We start from the raw sequence: 13,316 nt of genomic DNA, 5'->3' as shown, positions 1-13,316 counted from the left end.
CATATTTATCGCTGGCTTTAATGTAAACATAATTCATTTTGACCCCTCTCATTTTGATTTTTTTTTTTATTTCAATTATAGAGGTTTTAACCTTAAGGTCATTCGCCTCTTCGGGTTAGAAAAATCTCTTAGGAAAAATTTCTAACCCTATGTGCGGGGTCGGGACTCGAACCCAGGTGCGCTGCGTACAAGGCAATCGATTTACCAATACGCTACGCCCACTCCCTCTCATTTTGATGATTAAATTTACGGCTTACATCGAATATTTTCTCATCCGAGTAGATAACGACGACGTCAGGATGACCTGCGAACACTTTTTTTAGCATTTTGCATCTTTCGGGTCTCTTTTTTTCGGTGCCTCAAAGAGAAGCTGATGTTATCGGAGTTTGTATAGATACGAACTAAGGTTTATTTTGCGTCTGTCCCATCCCAGGAACCTAGGACCAAAGGAGTGATATTAACCCTCTTAGCACACCCAACGATTTATCAAACCCCCATCAAATTGAAACGGTTGTGTACGGTTGTCCACGTTTCTTCCTTACTCAAGGATCAAAATAATCCGTCGATAAAATTATTCATTGAATGAATAATTTGATTGCCGTATAATTTTGAATCATTTTTATTTTGTGCACCGCACAGTTGGCCTGGCCGCTTTAATGCTTGTGCCATATTCAATAAGTGCCACAAACATTAATAATGACACGAAAAATTGTGGACGAACTTCTGCAATTTTCCAGGATCCCTACAAGTATTGGCTGTGTATGTGTAAATAGACTAGACTAGACTAGATACGAACTAAGGTTTATTTTGCGTCTTACGTGACACATTGAAGTCCTTAGCCATTTGATGCATGGATCTGGCCGAATTACAACGTATTTTGTTGGCCACAACTTTAATTAATAGCTTTGTCTTTACGGAACGAGGCCTTTCGATGCTCCACTTCCATCTTGCAATCGTTTCTTACATTTTTTCCTTTTTTTATTTCGACTAATACGTAGTCACATTTTCTTTTTTACTTTTTAACGACATTCAACTAGAAGTGGCAGTGAATTTTGACAGGGTAATATTTTTTAAAAGATTGCACAAGTTGACTAGAGTCAAAGCTGCTACGTGTGAATTATTACTACTTATTGCAGCAGCAAAAATCACCCTTTTCAGACTGCAATACAAGAAACTAGAAATTCATTATGCAGCCATAAGACAAGAGTTCGTTTTCGCTTTCTCGTCAGCAAACAACAGCTTCTGCATTTGTGTTCCGAGACATCACTTGGGACAAGTCAGCTGCTTTCGACGCTCGCATATGTCGTGTAAACTATTTGGAATTTTTTGTGTATAACTAGTGCTAGTTTGAGTACTAGTTTAGATACATCGTCTAACTAGACACCAAGTTAGTGCTAGTTACTGACGAGATGAACACAAAAAATCAAACTTAATTTATAAATTCATTCCGTACCGGTATTATTTACCCTACCAACGAACACACGGCAAATTTTCTACCCTGCCTTTGACAATGAAAAGGATTCATTATCAAAACCACGGATCCTGACAGAAAAGGCAAAAATCACATGGCTAGACGAAAATTTCGTCATTGGGTAAAGCTTTTCGCCAGACAGTTATATATTTAGCACGAAGGAACGAGCAAAAGCGCAGGTATAGGAGAGAGGAAAAAAAAATCCCAACTAAATAAAAAAATACAAACAAAATCAACGGACGAGCAACCATTGCACAAGCTCTCCACGAGCATAAATTGGAGGCTACCAGAAACACACCCATACATTTACCGAGGATATCCTGCTCGGCCACCTTGCCTGCACTCTCGACGCCCCACCCTAGGTGGGCGCAAACGTCAACGCCGGGGAAACGCACCCTGTCCAATTTATATTTCATTATCCACTGTGTGTTGCGTCCTGCTGTGCGAGTCTGTGGGTTTGTGTGTTCGCATGTGTTGGTGTATATGTGTGAATGAGCATCGAAGAGCATAGCCTCGAGAAAAGCGTAGGTGTCTTGTTTCATATTCCTTTGCAATCTGGTGCGAGGTTGATCCTGAAAAAATATACTGTCTGCGATTGGATGAGGTTCTGTTTTAAGTTAAACGTCAAATTTCATGGAAAAAAATAATAAACTGTGGCGTTGTTTCACGCGAAATATATATTTTCTGCGATCTTCTATGAGTTAAAGACGCATTTGTAGCGGAAAGGAGCAAGGAAAATTTAAAATGTTGCTAAACACAATGTCGAATGTCATCTTTTTGCGTTCTTATGCAGATTTGCGTAATAAATAAATTCGACGGATTGGTACCTAATTGACCGAAAGTAATTCGAACGAATTTTTTTCTGAAACTGACTAAACAGAGATGACAGGTACTTTTTTCAAATGTCTGTAATAATAATTTTAAAAGTCTGGGAAGAACAAAAAATGTCAGGAAAGCTAGTGTAACCAAAAGCCTTTATATTCAAAAATCTGCAAATATCTGCAACCAAACTAAAAAATCTGCAAATATCTGCAACCAAACGGAAAAATCTGCAAATATCTGCGTCATCGAAAAAATCTGCGGCCTAAATTAAAAGTCTGCGAATTTGCAGACTTGTCTGCAAATCTGGCATCTCTGCAAAAGACATAAGTAAACTGCATCTTTCGATCTGGCAACATGAGAAATGTGGATGACACCGAAAGACGAGTGTCTTAATAATGAAGCTTTATTTTTCATATTTAACATTTCTCCATAATTTATCGACTTATCAGAAAATGCGACTGGAATATACAAGAGATCTGCATCTTTTGATTCAACGGAAAAAATGTAAGAGGTGAAACCGGATTGATTTTAACGTACATACTAAATTAGAACGTTGGACACACGGAAAAACAAAAATCTTAATTATGGACAGTAAATTACTTAATTTTTATATCAAATAAGACATTAAAATGTGTGTGTAAGTAATGTTAAACAACTTTTTATGTGGCCATGACATAATTAAACCTTCTTGATAATTTGATATGAATCTCACAACTTATCGAATAAGAAAGAGTCAGCGTAGGGGCTCTTCTCTACAGACGTACCCAATTGAGCCCTTTCGAACATCTATTAGAAACTGCAATTACCGATATTTTGGGCACTGGAATTGATGCCAATTGAGCGATGCAAGAAACTAAAAAAATAAGAAAGAGCCAGCCCAGTTACCCAAATTCACCTTAAAGCATCATAACATATATGCATCATTCGTTTTCGAGCTCTTCATCGAGACAGAGGTTGTTTTTTCTAGTCCGTAGTGCTGTGTGAGGCGATAAAGAATAGAGTTAATCCGCATTCAAGGTTATTTTGCCAGTTCGGTTCGGTCCTCAGTCTTTTGTTCGCGTGTGAGGATTAAACAATAGCCAGCTGTATAAGCTGGATCGGTTCGTCGTTGGACACCAGTTTAAAGCTAAGTGGTTTTTGTCTTTTGTAACACATTTATTGCTTTCTTCCGTCTGCGCGGGCGCTGACCCCGTGCGTTGACGTTTTCTATGGTTCTCTCTCCGGATGGTCAAATGGAAGTTGAATCGGGTTCAACTTCTAAGGCTCCCCCCCGGCCCAAATGCTATCCAGAACTCTCAACTGGTCCATTTGTGGTCTTCTTTCGGCCCAAGACTAAATCACTGAATCTTCTTCAGATTTCTAGAGACCTGACGGAACGGTTCTCGGCTGTGACCGAAATTTCAAAGGTCCGCTCGGACAAGATAAGGGTGTTGCTAGCCAACTCAAAGCAGGCAAACGATATTGCTTGCTGTGAGCACTTTACGCGGGATTATAACGTGTATATTCCGGCTGTAAGAGTACAATCCGAAGGCGTCGTAACCGATGAGAGTTTGACGTGCGAGGATCTGCTGAAGTACGGGGTTGGCCGATTCAGAGACCGCTTACTTCAGCCAGTTAAAATACTTGAGTGCAAACGTTTGCACTCAGTAGTAGTTGCGGGGGATGGTTCTAAAACGTACCCCCAATCAAACTCTTATCGGGTGACCTTCGCTGGTACCGCTTTGCCAAATTTCGTCCTCTTGCACAAGGTTCGTCTGCCTGTGCGTCTGTTTGTGCCGCGGGTCATGAATTGCACAAAGTGTAAACAACTGGGTCACACAGCCACCCATTGTAGCAATAAGGCCCGCTGTGGAAAATGCGGGGAGAATCATCTAGATGATTCGTGCAGTAAGCAAGCCGAAAAGTGTCCTTACTGTGCGGAGAGTCTGCATGATATCTCGGCATGTCCCGCGTACAAACTACGCGGGGATAAACTGAAACGTTCCCTTGCGGGACGATCCAAACATTCTTTCGCAGAAATGTTAAAGAATGCTACGCCACCATCCTCAGCAAACATCTATACTCACTTGCCTCCTGACGAGGGCGAGGCTGATAACCCACAAGAGGGAACATCTACTAGGGTGCCTAGAATTTATAGGAAGAGGAGGAACATTTCCTCTCGTAAAGTTCCTTGTAAAGGCCAGAAGGTGTCCCTTGACGGGGCTCCGAAAGTGACATCTATTGGAAGTGTTGCAACCAAACCGAAGCAATTAGCTCCTGGTCTCGGAGGATTAAGCTCAGAGAAGGAGTTCCCAGCACTTCCAGGAACATCAAAAATCCCAAGTGTTCCTTTGTTTCAGTTCGAGAGTAATCACAGCACTGGAATTATAAAACTCTCGGACATAGTGGACTGGATAATAAAAACTTTCAATATTACTGATCCTATTAAAAGTCTTATGTTAGCTTTTCTCCCTACAGTGAGAACATTTTTGAAGCAGTTGACTGCTAAATGGCCCCTCCTCTCAGCGATTGTATCCTTCGATGGCTAACTCATCGAACGAGGTCACGGATTTGATCACTGTTCTACAGTGGAATTGCAGAAGTATCATCCCGAAAATTGATTCCTTCAAAATGTTAATAAATAATTTGAGTTGCGATGCATTTGCATTATGTGAAACTTGGTTAACTTCCGACATAGATCTCAACTTCCACGACTTTAATATTATTCGCCTGGATCGAGACACCCCCTATGGAGGAGTGCTTTTGGGGATCAAAAAGTGCTATTCCTTCTACAGAATTAACCTTCCTTCGATAACAGGTATTGAAGTTGTCGCTTGTCAAGTAACAACCAAAGGCAAAAGCCTTTGCATAGCTTCCATATATATTCCCCCCAACACCGCGGTTGGGCACCGACGGCTACAAGACATCTTAGAATCCCTGCCAGCACCGCGACTAGTTTTAGGAGACTTTAACTCTCACGGTACAGCATGGGGTTGCCTCTATGATGATAACCGGTCTTCCTTAATTCAGGATCTTTGCGATAACTTCAATTTGACAATTTTAAACACGGGTGAAATGACACGGATTCCTGCTCCTCCAGCGCGCCCGAGCGCCTTAGACTTGTCCCTTTGCTCAACATCGCTGCGGTTAAATTGCACGTGGAAGGTAATTCCTGATCCCCACGGCAGCGACCATCTGCCGATTGTAGTCTCAATCAATAACGGTTCAAGGCCATTGAAATCAATCAATATTTCGTATGACCTCACACGAAATATCGATTGGAAGAGCTATGCTGCCGCGATATCCGACAACATCGAATCTACCCAAGAACTTCCTCCGGATGAAGAGTACAGCTTTTTGGCTGGCTTGATTCTCGACAGCGCGAATCAAGCTCAGACTAAGCCAGTACCCGGCGCGAACATACAAAAACGCTCTCCTAATCCGTGGTGGGACAAAGAGTGCTCAGACGTGTACGCGGAGAAGGCCGCCGCGTATAAGACCTTCCGGGACGACGGGTTACCTGCTAGCTATCGACAATATGCGACGTTAGAAACGCGAATGAAGAGTTTGATGAAAGCCAAGAAACGTAGTTACTGGCGCCGGTTCGTTGACGGACTAACGAGAGAAACATCGATGAGCACTCTTTGGGGCACGGCCCGGCGTTTGCGAAACCGAAACAGTACTAACGAGAGTGCAGAATATTCAAACCGTTGGATATTCGATTTCGCCAAGAAGGTTTGTCCGGATTCCGCCCCGGCACAGAAGATTTACCACGCCGCGTCTCCTCACGATAGCGCGAACGAAACACCTTTTTCGATGGTGGAGTTCTCACTTGCTCTCTTGTCGTGTAACAATAAAGCTCCGGGGCCAGACAGAATCAAATTCAACTTGTTGAAGAATCTGCCTGACTCTGCCAAGAGACGCTTGTTGAACTTATTTAATAAGTTTCTCGAGGCTAACATTGTCCCACTCGATTGGAGACAAGTGAAGGTCATCGCCATCCAAAAACCAGGAAAACCAGCCTCCGACCACAATTCGTACCGTCCGATCGCAATGCTATCCTGTATCCGGAAGTTGTTCGAGAAAATGATCCTATTCCGCCTCGACAATTGGGTCGAAGCAAATGGCTTACTGTCAGATACACAATTTGGCTTTCGCAAAGGCAAAGGGACGAACGATTGTCTTGCGTTGCTCTCAACTGAAATTCAAATGGCCTATGCTAGCAAAGAGCAGATGGCATCAGTGTTCCTAGATATTAAGGGGGCTTTTGACTCAGTTTCGATCAACATTCTTTCAGAGAAGCTGCACCAGCATGGTCTTTCAGCGACTTTAAACAACTTTTTACTAAACTTGTTGTCGGAAAAGCACATGCATTTTTCGCATGGTGACTTATCGACATCACGATTTAGCTACATGGGCCTTCCCCAGGGCTCATGTCTAAGCCCCCTGTTATACAATTTCTACGTCAACGACATTGATGAATGTCTTGACAATTCCTGCACGTTAAGGCAACTTGCAGACGATGGCGTGGTGTCTGTTACGGGACCCAAAGCTGTCGATCTACAAGGACCATTACAGAATACCTTGGACAATTTGTCTGCTTGGGCTGTTAAGCTGGGTATCGAATTCTCCACGGAGAAAACTGAGCTAGTTGTATTTTCAAGGAAGCGTGAACCAGCACAACTACAGCTTCTATTAATGGGTCAAACTATCGCTCAGGTCTTCACAGTAAAATATCTAGGGGTCTGGTTCGACTCGAAAGGTACTTGGGGATGCCATATTCGGTATCTGAAACAGAAATGCCAGCAAAGGATCAACTTTCTTCGTACAGTAACCGGAACATGGTGGGGTGCCCACCCAGGAGACCTAATTAGGTTGTATCAAACAACGATACTGTCGGTAATGGAATACGGATGCTTCTGCTTTCGCTCCGCCGCGAACATACATTTCATCAAACTCGAAAGAATTCAGTATCGTTGTTTGCGTATCGCCTTAGGGTGCATGCAGTCGACCCATACGATGAGTCTCGAAGTGCTGTCGGGCGTTCTCCCGTTGAAAAATCGATTTTGGGAACTCTCATATCGATTGCTCATTCGATGCGATATCTTGAACCCGGTCGTGATTGAAAATTTCGAAAGGCTTGTTGAGCTCAATTCTCAGACCCGTTTCATGTCCCTGTACTTTGACTACATGGCGCAGAATATTAACCCTTCTTCTTACAATCCCAACCGTGTGCATTTCATAAATACTTCTGAATCTACTGTTTTCTTCGACACATCCATGAAAGACGAGATTTGTGGAATCCCGGACCGCATACGCCCACAAGTGGTTCCAAACATTTTTTATAATAAATTCCGAGAAGTCGACTGTTCTAAGATGTTTTATACTGACGGATCAAACCTCGAAGGGTCCACTGGCTTCGGTATTTTCAATCAAAAGTTCACCGCCTCCTACAAACTCAGTGACCCTGCTTCAGTTTACGCCGCAGAACTAGCTGCCATTCAGTATACCCTTGGAGTCATTGAAACATTACCCGCAGGCCATTACTTCATCGTTTCGGATAGCCTCAGTTCCATTGACGCTATTCGCTCGATGAAACATGGAAAGCACTCCTCGTATTTTTTGGGGAAAATACGGGAGCTACTGAGTGCTTTATCTGACAACTCTTTCCAGATTACCTTGGTATGGGTCCCTTCTCACTGCTCCATTCCGGGCAATGAGAAGGCAGACTCCTTAGCTAAGATGGGTGCCTTAGAAGGAGACGTTTACGAAAGACCAATTTGCTTCAGCGAATTTTTCAGTATTACTCATCAGAGAACCCTCGAAAGTTGGCAAACTTCATGGAGCAGTGGGGAGCTGGGAAGGTGGCTACATTCGATAATCCCTAAGGTATCGACGAAACCTTGGTTCAAGGGGATGGATGTGGGTCGTGACTTCATTCGTGTGATGTCGCGACTCATGGCAAACCATTACATGCTGGATGCACATCTCCGGCGTATTGGGCTCGTGGATAGTGGTATCTGCGCTTGTGGCGACGGCTATCACGACATCGAGCACATTGTCTGGGCGTGCACCGAGTACAGTTCCGCCAGGTCTCGGCTAATGGATACCCTGCGGGCCCGAGGAAGACCAACCAACGTCCCGGTTCGAGATGTGCTGGCAAGCCGCGATGTCCTCTATATGTCCCTTATATACACGTTCCTCAAAACCATCAACATACAAGTCTAACTGCCCCTTCTTATTTTCCTTATCATTCTCAGAACTCTCTTCCACCTGTATCAAAGCATCTGTATCGAATGAGCCAACAAACACGGGACCTACGGCACGAACATAACACGCTTAACTCGAAATGTTGCCGATCCACATCTGAGCCGTACTACGAAATCGTCTGGAGAAACCCCTGCCATCTTGAGGAGGACCACCCGGCGTCCCAGTACATGATTCCCCTGATGAAGGCCACCCGAGTTTGTAATCCATCCGTTGATCTCACGATGCCTGAAACTGAAATAATTTTCTCTCCCTGCCATCTTTGTCTACCCTCCCTCCCCTGACTCTTATACCCAGAAGTAAAAGCCCCATCCCCCCCACCCCCCCCCCCCCCCCAATATATCACGAAGCATTTAGCTCTTCTTGTCTCTTCTAGTTTTAACTATTATATTATATAATCTCGTTGAAAATGCCCAACTCTACTACCCACAAAAATAACTATAATTACGAATCTTTACAAAATTCAATCATGCCCTCTAGTTATTCCTAGTTTTAAGTTAGTCGTAAAAAATTGTCCCCCTTAGTTAAACATTATTTGCTCCAATAATCTCACTGATAAAAATGTCAAACCATATTGCCACAAAAACTAAATGACCCCCCTAATCTTATGAAAATAATATTATCCCCTTGTGTAGATATATAAGATAGCTATAAAATCGCATTAGTTTCATTTTAAAAAAATCAATATGTAATCCCCTAGTTTTAAGCAATTTAAAATGTAAAACAAAACAAAATTGGCACCTTTAAGCTAACGCAACGTGCCTTATCAAATAAACGATTTGGATAAAAAAAAAAAATAACATATATGCATTCAAGCGGTCGCCGAGCATTGATCGCTCAGAAAACATCGTTTTCCTGCACACTATACGGCACACACAGGCACGAATAACATGCCAAGATAATAACAAAAAAATGCATAGCCTACTCTCACTTTCATGTTTAATTCAAAATAATTGAATCAATTATTGAAAAGTGTTTATTTAACGTTGAAACAACCGAAAAATGGAAACGATGGCAAACAGCAACTGACGGAGAAGAAGCATTTATGATAAGCTTATCGGCAACTGGACGGCAGCGCCAGGAAAGGCATTGATGTGGAATGAATGTTCAATACTTTGTAAGAACTGGGAAATATTACGTTACCAGAGTGCAACCATTTCGCAGCACTTAGCAGGGATGTCGTTCTATAGAAAGCGATCGATTCTTCAAGCGGTTCGAAAATGCAACCAACCGATCAGCATAATTGATCTTTCCTTGGTGATTACCTTTGGAAAAAATGTGACAATACAAATAATGTAAAATTGCACATTTTCAAAAAATCCGCATTTTTAAAACATAACTTCAAGAATCGGTACAAAAAGAAGCTTGAGTGTAAAGGATGTTTCATTATCGAAAAAATAGTTTTGATATGCTGGAAAACAATTAAAACTTATTTCTGACAATCCAGCAATAGAAATTTTATTTGTTTACGTTTACGCAGATTAGAAACTTACACCCTAGAGGTGAAGATGATGATAAAGATTGATGATCATCCAAGTAGTCAGTCGAACTAACAAGAAGAATTACGTATGTGGATAAAAGTGGTTTACAGTGTGAGAAAAAAATTAACAACGTACACATATGATACGGTTGTTCTGGTAGTTTCTTATCGCCGAGGGGCATGACTAATAAAATTAAATGTGAGAAAAAGCATCAAAGAATGCTGCCTTGGAGCATTATGCGAAAAAATTAACAGTGCAGTGCATTTATGTTTCAAATTCTACAGCTGCATACTTTTTACTGCGTAAGTAAACAACATTCACCATGAAATGGTCAAAAAAATCATTTTGATCTTTTTAGGCAACTATTGTAACACAATGAAATTTTGCGAAATACTATATAGATAAATTATAGTACAGTTTTACATTCTTTTTACCTGACCCCAAAATTTGGTCAGATTCCAGCCCCACCACATACATTTTGACAGCCATTGGGGTTAGAAGCTTACTCGGTTTCGTTTCAAACAGAAACCATATTACAAAGCCACGATAGAATATTTCTGGGGCCAGCAAAAACCCGAGTGATGGTTCCTGATTTTAAAACCTAGAAACCTCGGAAAAAGGTCGTTGACGTCGAAATGATCACCATTTCAACACATCCTAGTTTCAACCATGTGCACCATAACAGCGTGTGTGTGCACTAGCACTCGATCACTTTCCGGTTGATTACAACAAAAGCGCATTGCTGACAGTGTTGATAGTTATAGTAAAGACTGCTTATCGATCATGACATTGTGTGGTCACACAGAGAGAAAAAAAGCCGCTTGTATGCTTTGGAAGGCGATATCCGACGTGGTCGGATAATGAAAGGCAAAAAGAAACTTTAAAAATCAATCATTATGACTCACCATATGTAATTTCTCCTGGTTGTTTAGCCGGGGAGGGGTTCAAAACAGCACTTTTCTCACCTTCTTTCTTCGGTGTGTCACTCACAGATAAAAAACGACTGATTCCACGTACAGAGCTCTTCAGCTATGGTCTCAAACCGACAACGCACTACTCTCGGAACTGCCTCGAATGCGACTAAAAGGAATCGGAAAGAAGCCGGACAGCCGACGATACGTTTTTCCTTTGTTAAACTTTTTTTTATACTATCGTTACACACAACACTAGCGGCTCTCCGCGGCAGTAAGTATAATGAATACACTCGCACTTTGTGTGATGGTCGTCGCCGTTGCGTTTTTTTCCTTTTATTTTTTTCGCTATAAAATTGGCGTGGCCCCACCAGAATATATGGGTGCAAATATAATATTACTCCGCAGTACGAACGACCACGACGAAGGGAAGCAGGCGCGCGCGATCGCAAGGATGGATGAAAAGGCAAATCGTCGAGGGGACTCTGCCGAAGAAGAGAGAACGAACCGGTCAAATAATTATCCAACAGGAATTAAAGAAAGGGAAGGCAAAATGTATAAAACTTGATCGCTTCGATCTTCTTCTTTTTGCAGGGTTCCTCTGGACAACTCTTTTTGTGGGCCTTCTTAATAAAAAAAAATGGTTCAAATCACTTCCACACTTCACAGACAGCGGAACTATGGTCGCTTTAGTATCCTTTTTAGTTCGACCACATCAACTATCGATTCGAAGGTGTTTTCTTTTGTGCAAACTTTGCAGACTGGATAACCAGACACGCACTTGATCGAGCTAAACTGGTTTTCCGAAAAGCGAATAATCTAGAAACAAGCTTTCCGCCGGGAACAACCGTTTGCAGAGGATCAACCAGCTTCAAATTATATACTCACTGGATAAAATCAGTACTCACTTTATAACACGGTGATACAAACTAGGTATCAGCACTTGGGCTAAGAACTAACGCCTAACAACGCCTAGATTACAACAGACACGAATATAGAATGGTGATGAGCCTCAGGCTTTTCCACTGAACTGAACGCTACGAAAATTCAAAGTGAAATGATGGATTTGAATTGGAAACCGAAGCCTAGTTGGGATAGAGGCTCTCTTGTTGCTCCTCGCGTCCACAAAGCAAGGGATCGCCTTCCCCTACGCGGGCCATACATGCTCACACGCACGCATCAACGCCCGATCGCCTTTCGGTGGGATGTATACATACACGTCGCCACACACATAATCAACGATAGTGAGCATGCAGAAGGCGGCACAAACACTAACGCAGAAGTATGGCGGTTAGATGCAATAAAATTAAAACATACATTCAGATTCTCCTTTATTCGAATGAATCGTAAATTAATATTTCAACGCATATCTCATTTCGAAGCGCAGCTAACCCAAGGAAACGCCAAAAATCAATCAAAATTATGCTACAATCAAGAAAAATATGTCAGGACTCGATGGACAAGTCGGCCGAATCGTTGAGCTAACAAAAAGAAGCGCAAGTACGGGGGTGTGCGACACCAACACAATGGCAAACAATGCCTTCCCCTTCAACAACCATGCGCACACACGCATACACCGCAACCAAAACCATTCGACTCTGTTGCACATGGAGTGAGCATACATGTTGGAAAGGAAATTGAAAGAGAGGCTACCATAAAAATGACCGGTTTGAAATCATTATTATAGCATAAAATAGACTCTACTTTCTTGAGGAGCATGTTCACAGAGTTATGCTCTGTCTTGTGAGGCATTCGCACAGTTGACGAAGAGGAACGGAATTCATGGTACTAATTGTACAATGGACAGGAAATACACTTGGATTGCAGGGATCGTGCAAGATAAAATATGTTTGTTGAAGTAAAAATCAGGGTAAAGTAGTCATTTCATACCTTGTTGATGAGTTGATAAAAGCTTCTCGGATTCAATGTGCTTCGATATCCATCCCATAACCGTACAAACTAGCGAGCCGTACATTAGTTAAAAATCGCAACTGGAGGCTCAGAGGCTTGGGGGGTGTTCTCGTACCCCCTCTATTCAACCAGACAGGGTTCCAGCATTTGCATACATTTTGAGCAGGCACGTAGCTAGAGGGAGGGCTAGGGGGCTAAAGCCCCCCCGAAATGTTTGAAAATTATCAGCAACTTTAGCTTGTAGCAAACTTGTAGTTTGGTTTGAGATAAAGTTAGAAGATTGGTGTTTCCAACAACCAAAATCAATGGTCACAAAATTCAATGGTTTATGCTTCTGTCCCAGCTGGTGTGAAGCGAACGACAAATAAAGATACTTTTATATTGTGTTCCTTGTCTGAAGAACAAAGGAAACTTCTACTATACTATGTCATAGTAATCTGTCGAGATGAGTGAGTCGCAGAAGCAAGAAGTGGT

General features: G+C 42.2%; 1 protein-coding gene across 6 annotated transcripts in view; it reads right to left on the bottom strand.

Annotated features, from left to right (window-relative positions):
- Nucleotides 1-11,998, bottom strand: part of LOC131691225 (synaptic vesicle membrane protein VAT-1 homolog-like) — a 177,859-nt gene extending 165,861 nt beyond the window's left edge. Inside the window, exons 1-2 of one of the 6 annotated variants that reach the window (XM_058977459.1) lie at nt 11,840-11,998; nt 10,926-11,100 (exon numbers count right to left, since the gene is read on the bottom strand). The gene's annotated coding sequence lies outside the window, so the exon portion shown is untranslated. Of the gene's footprint in view, nt 1-10,925; nt 11,417-11,819 lie in introns of all 6 variants that reach the window. The other 5 variants (XM_058977458.1, XM_058977460.1, XM_058977461.1 and 2 more) reach the window with 5 other exon arrangements.
- Nucleotides 11,999-13,316: the final 1,318 nt, after the last annotated feature.

Source organism: Topomyia yanbarensis, chromosome 3, assembly GCF_030247195.1.
Source record: "Topomyia yanbarensis strain Yona2022 chromosome 3, ASM3024719v1, whole genome shotgun sequence".
Lineage (NCBI taxonomy): Eukaryota > Metazoa > Arthropoda > Insecta > Diptera > Culicidae > Topomyia > Topomyia yanbarensis.
The sequence above is the reverse complement of the archived record's forward strand: the minus strand, read 5'-3'. Positions and strand labels throughout refer to the sequence as shown.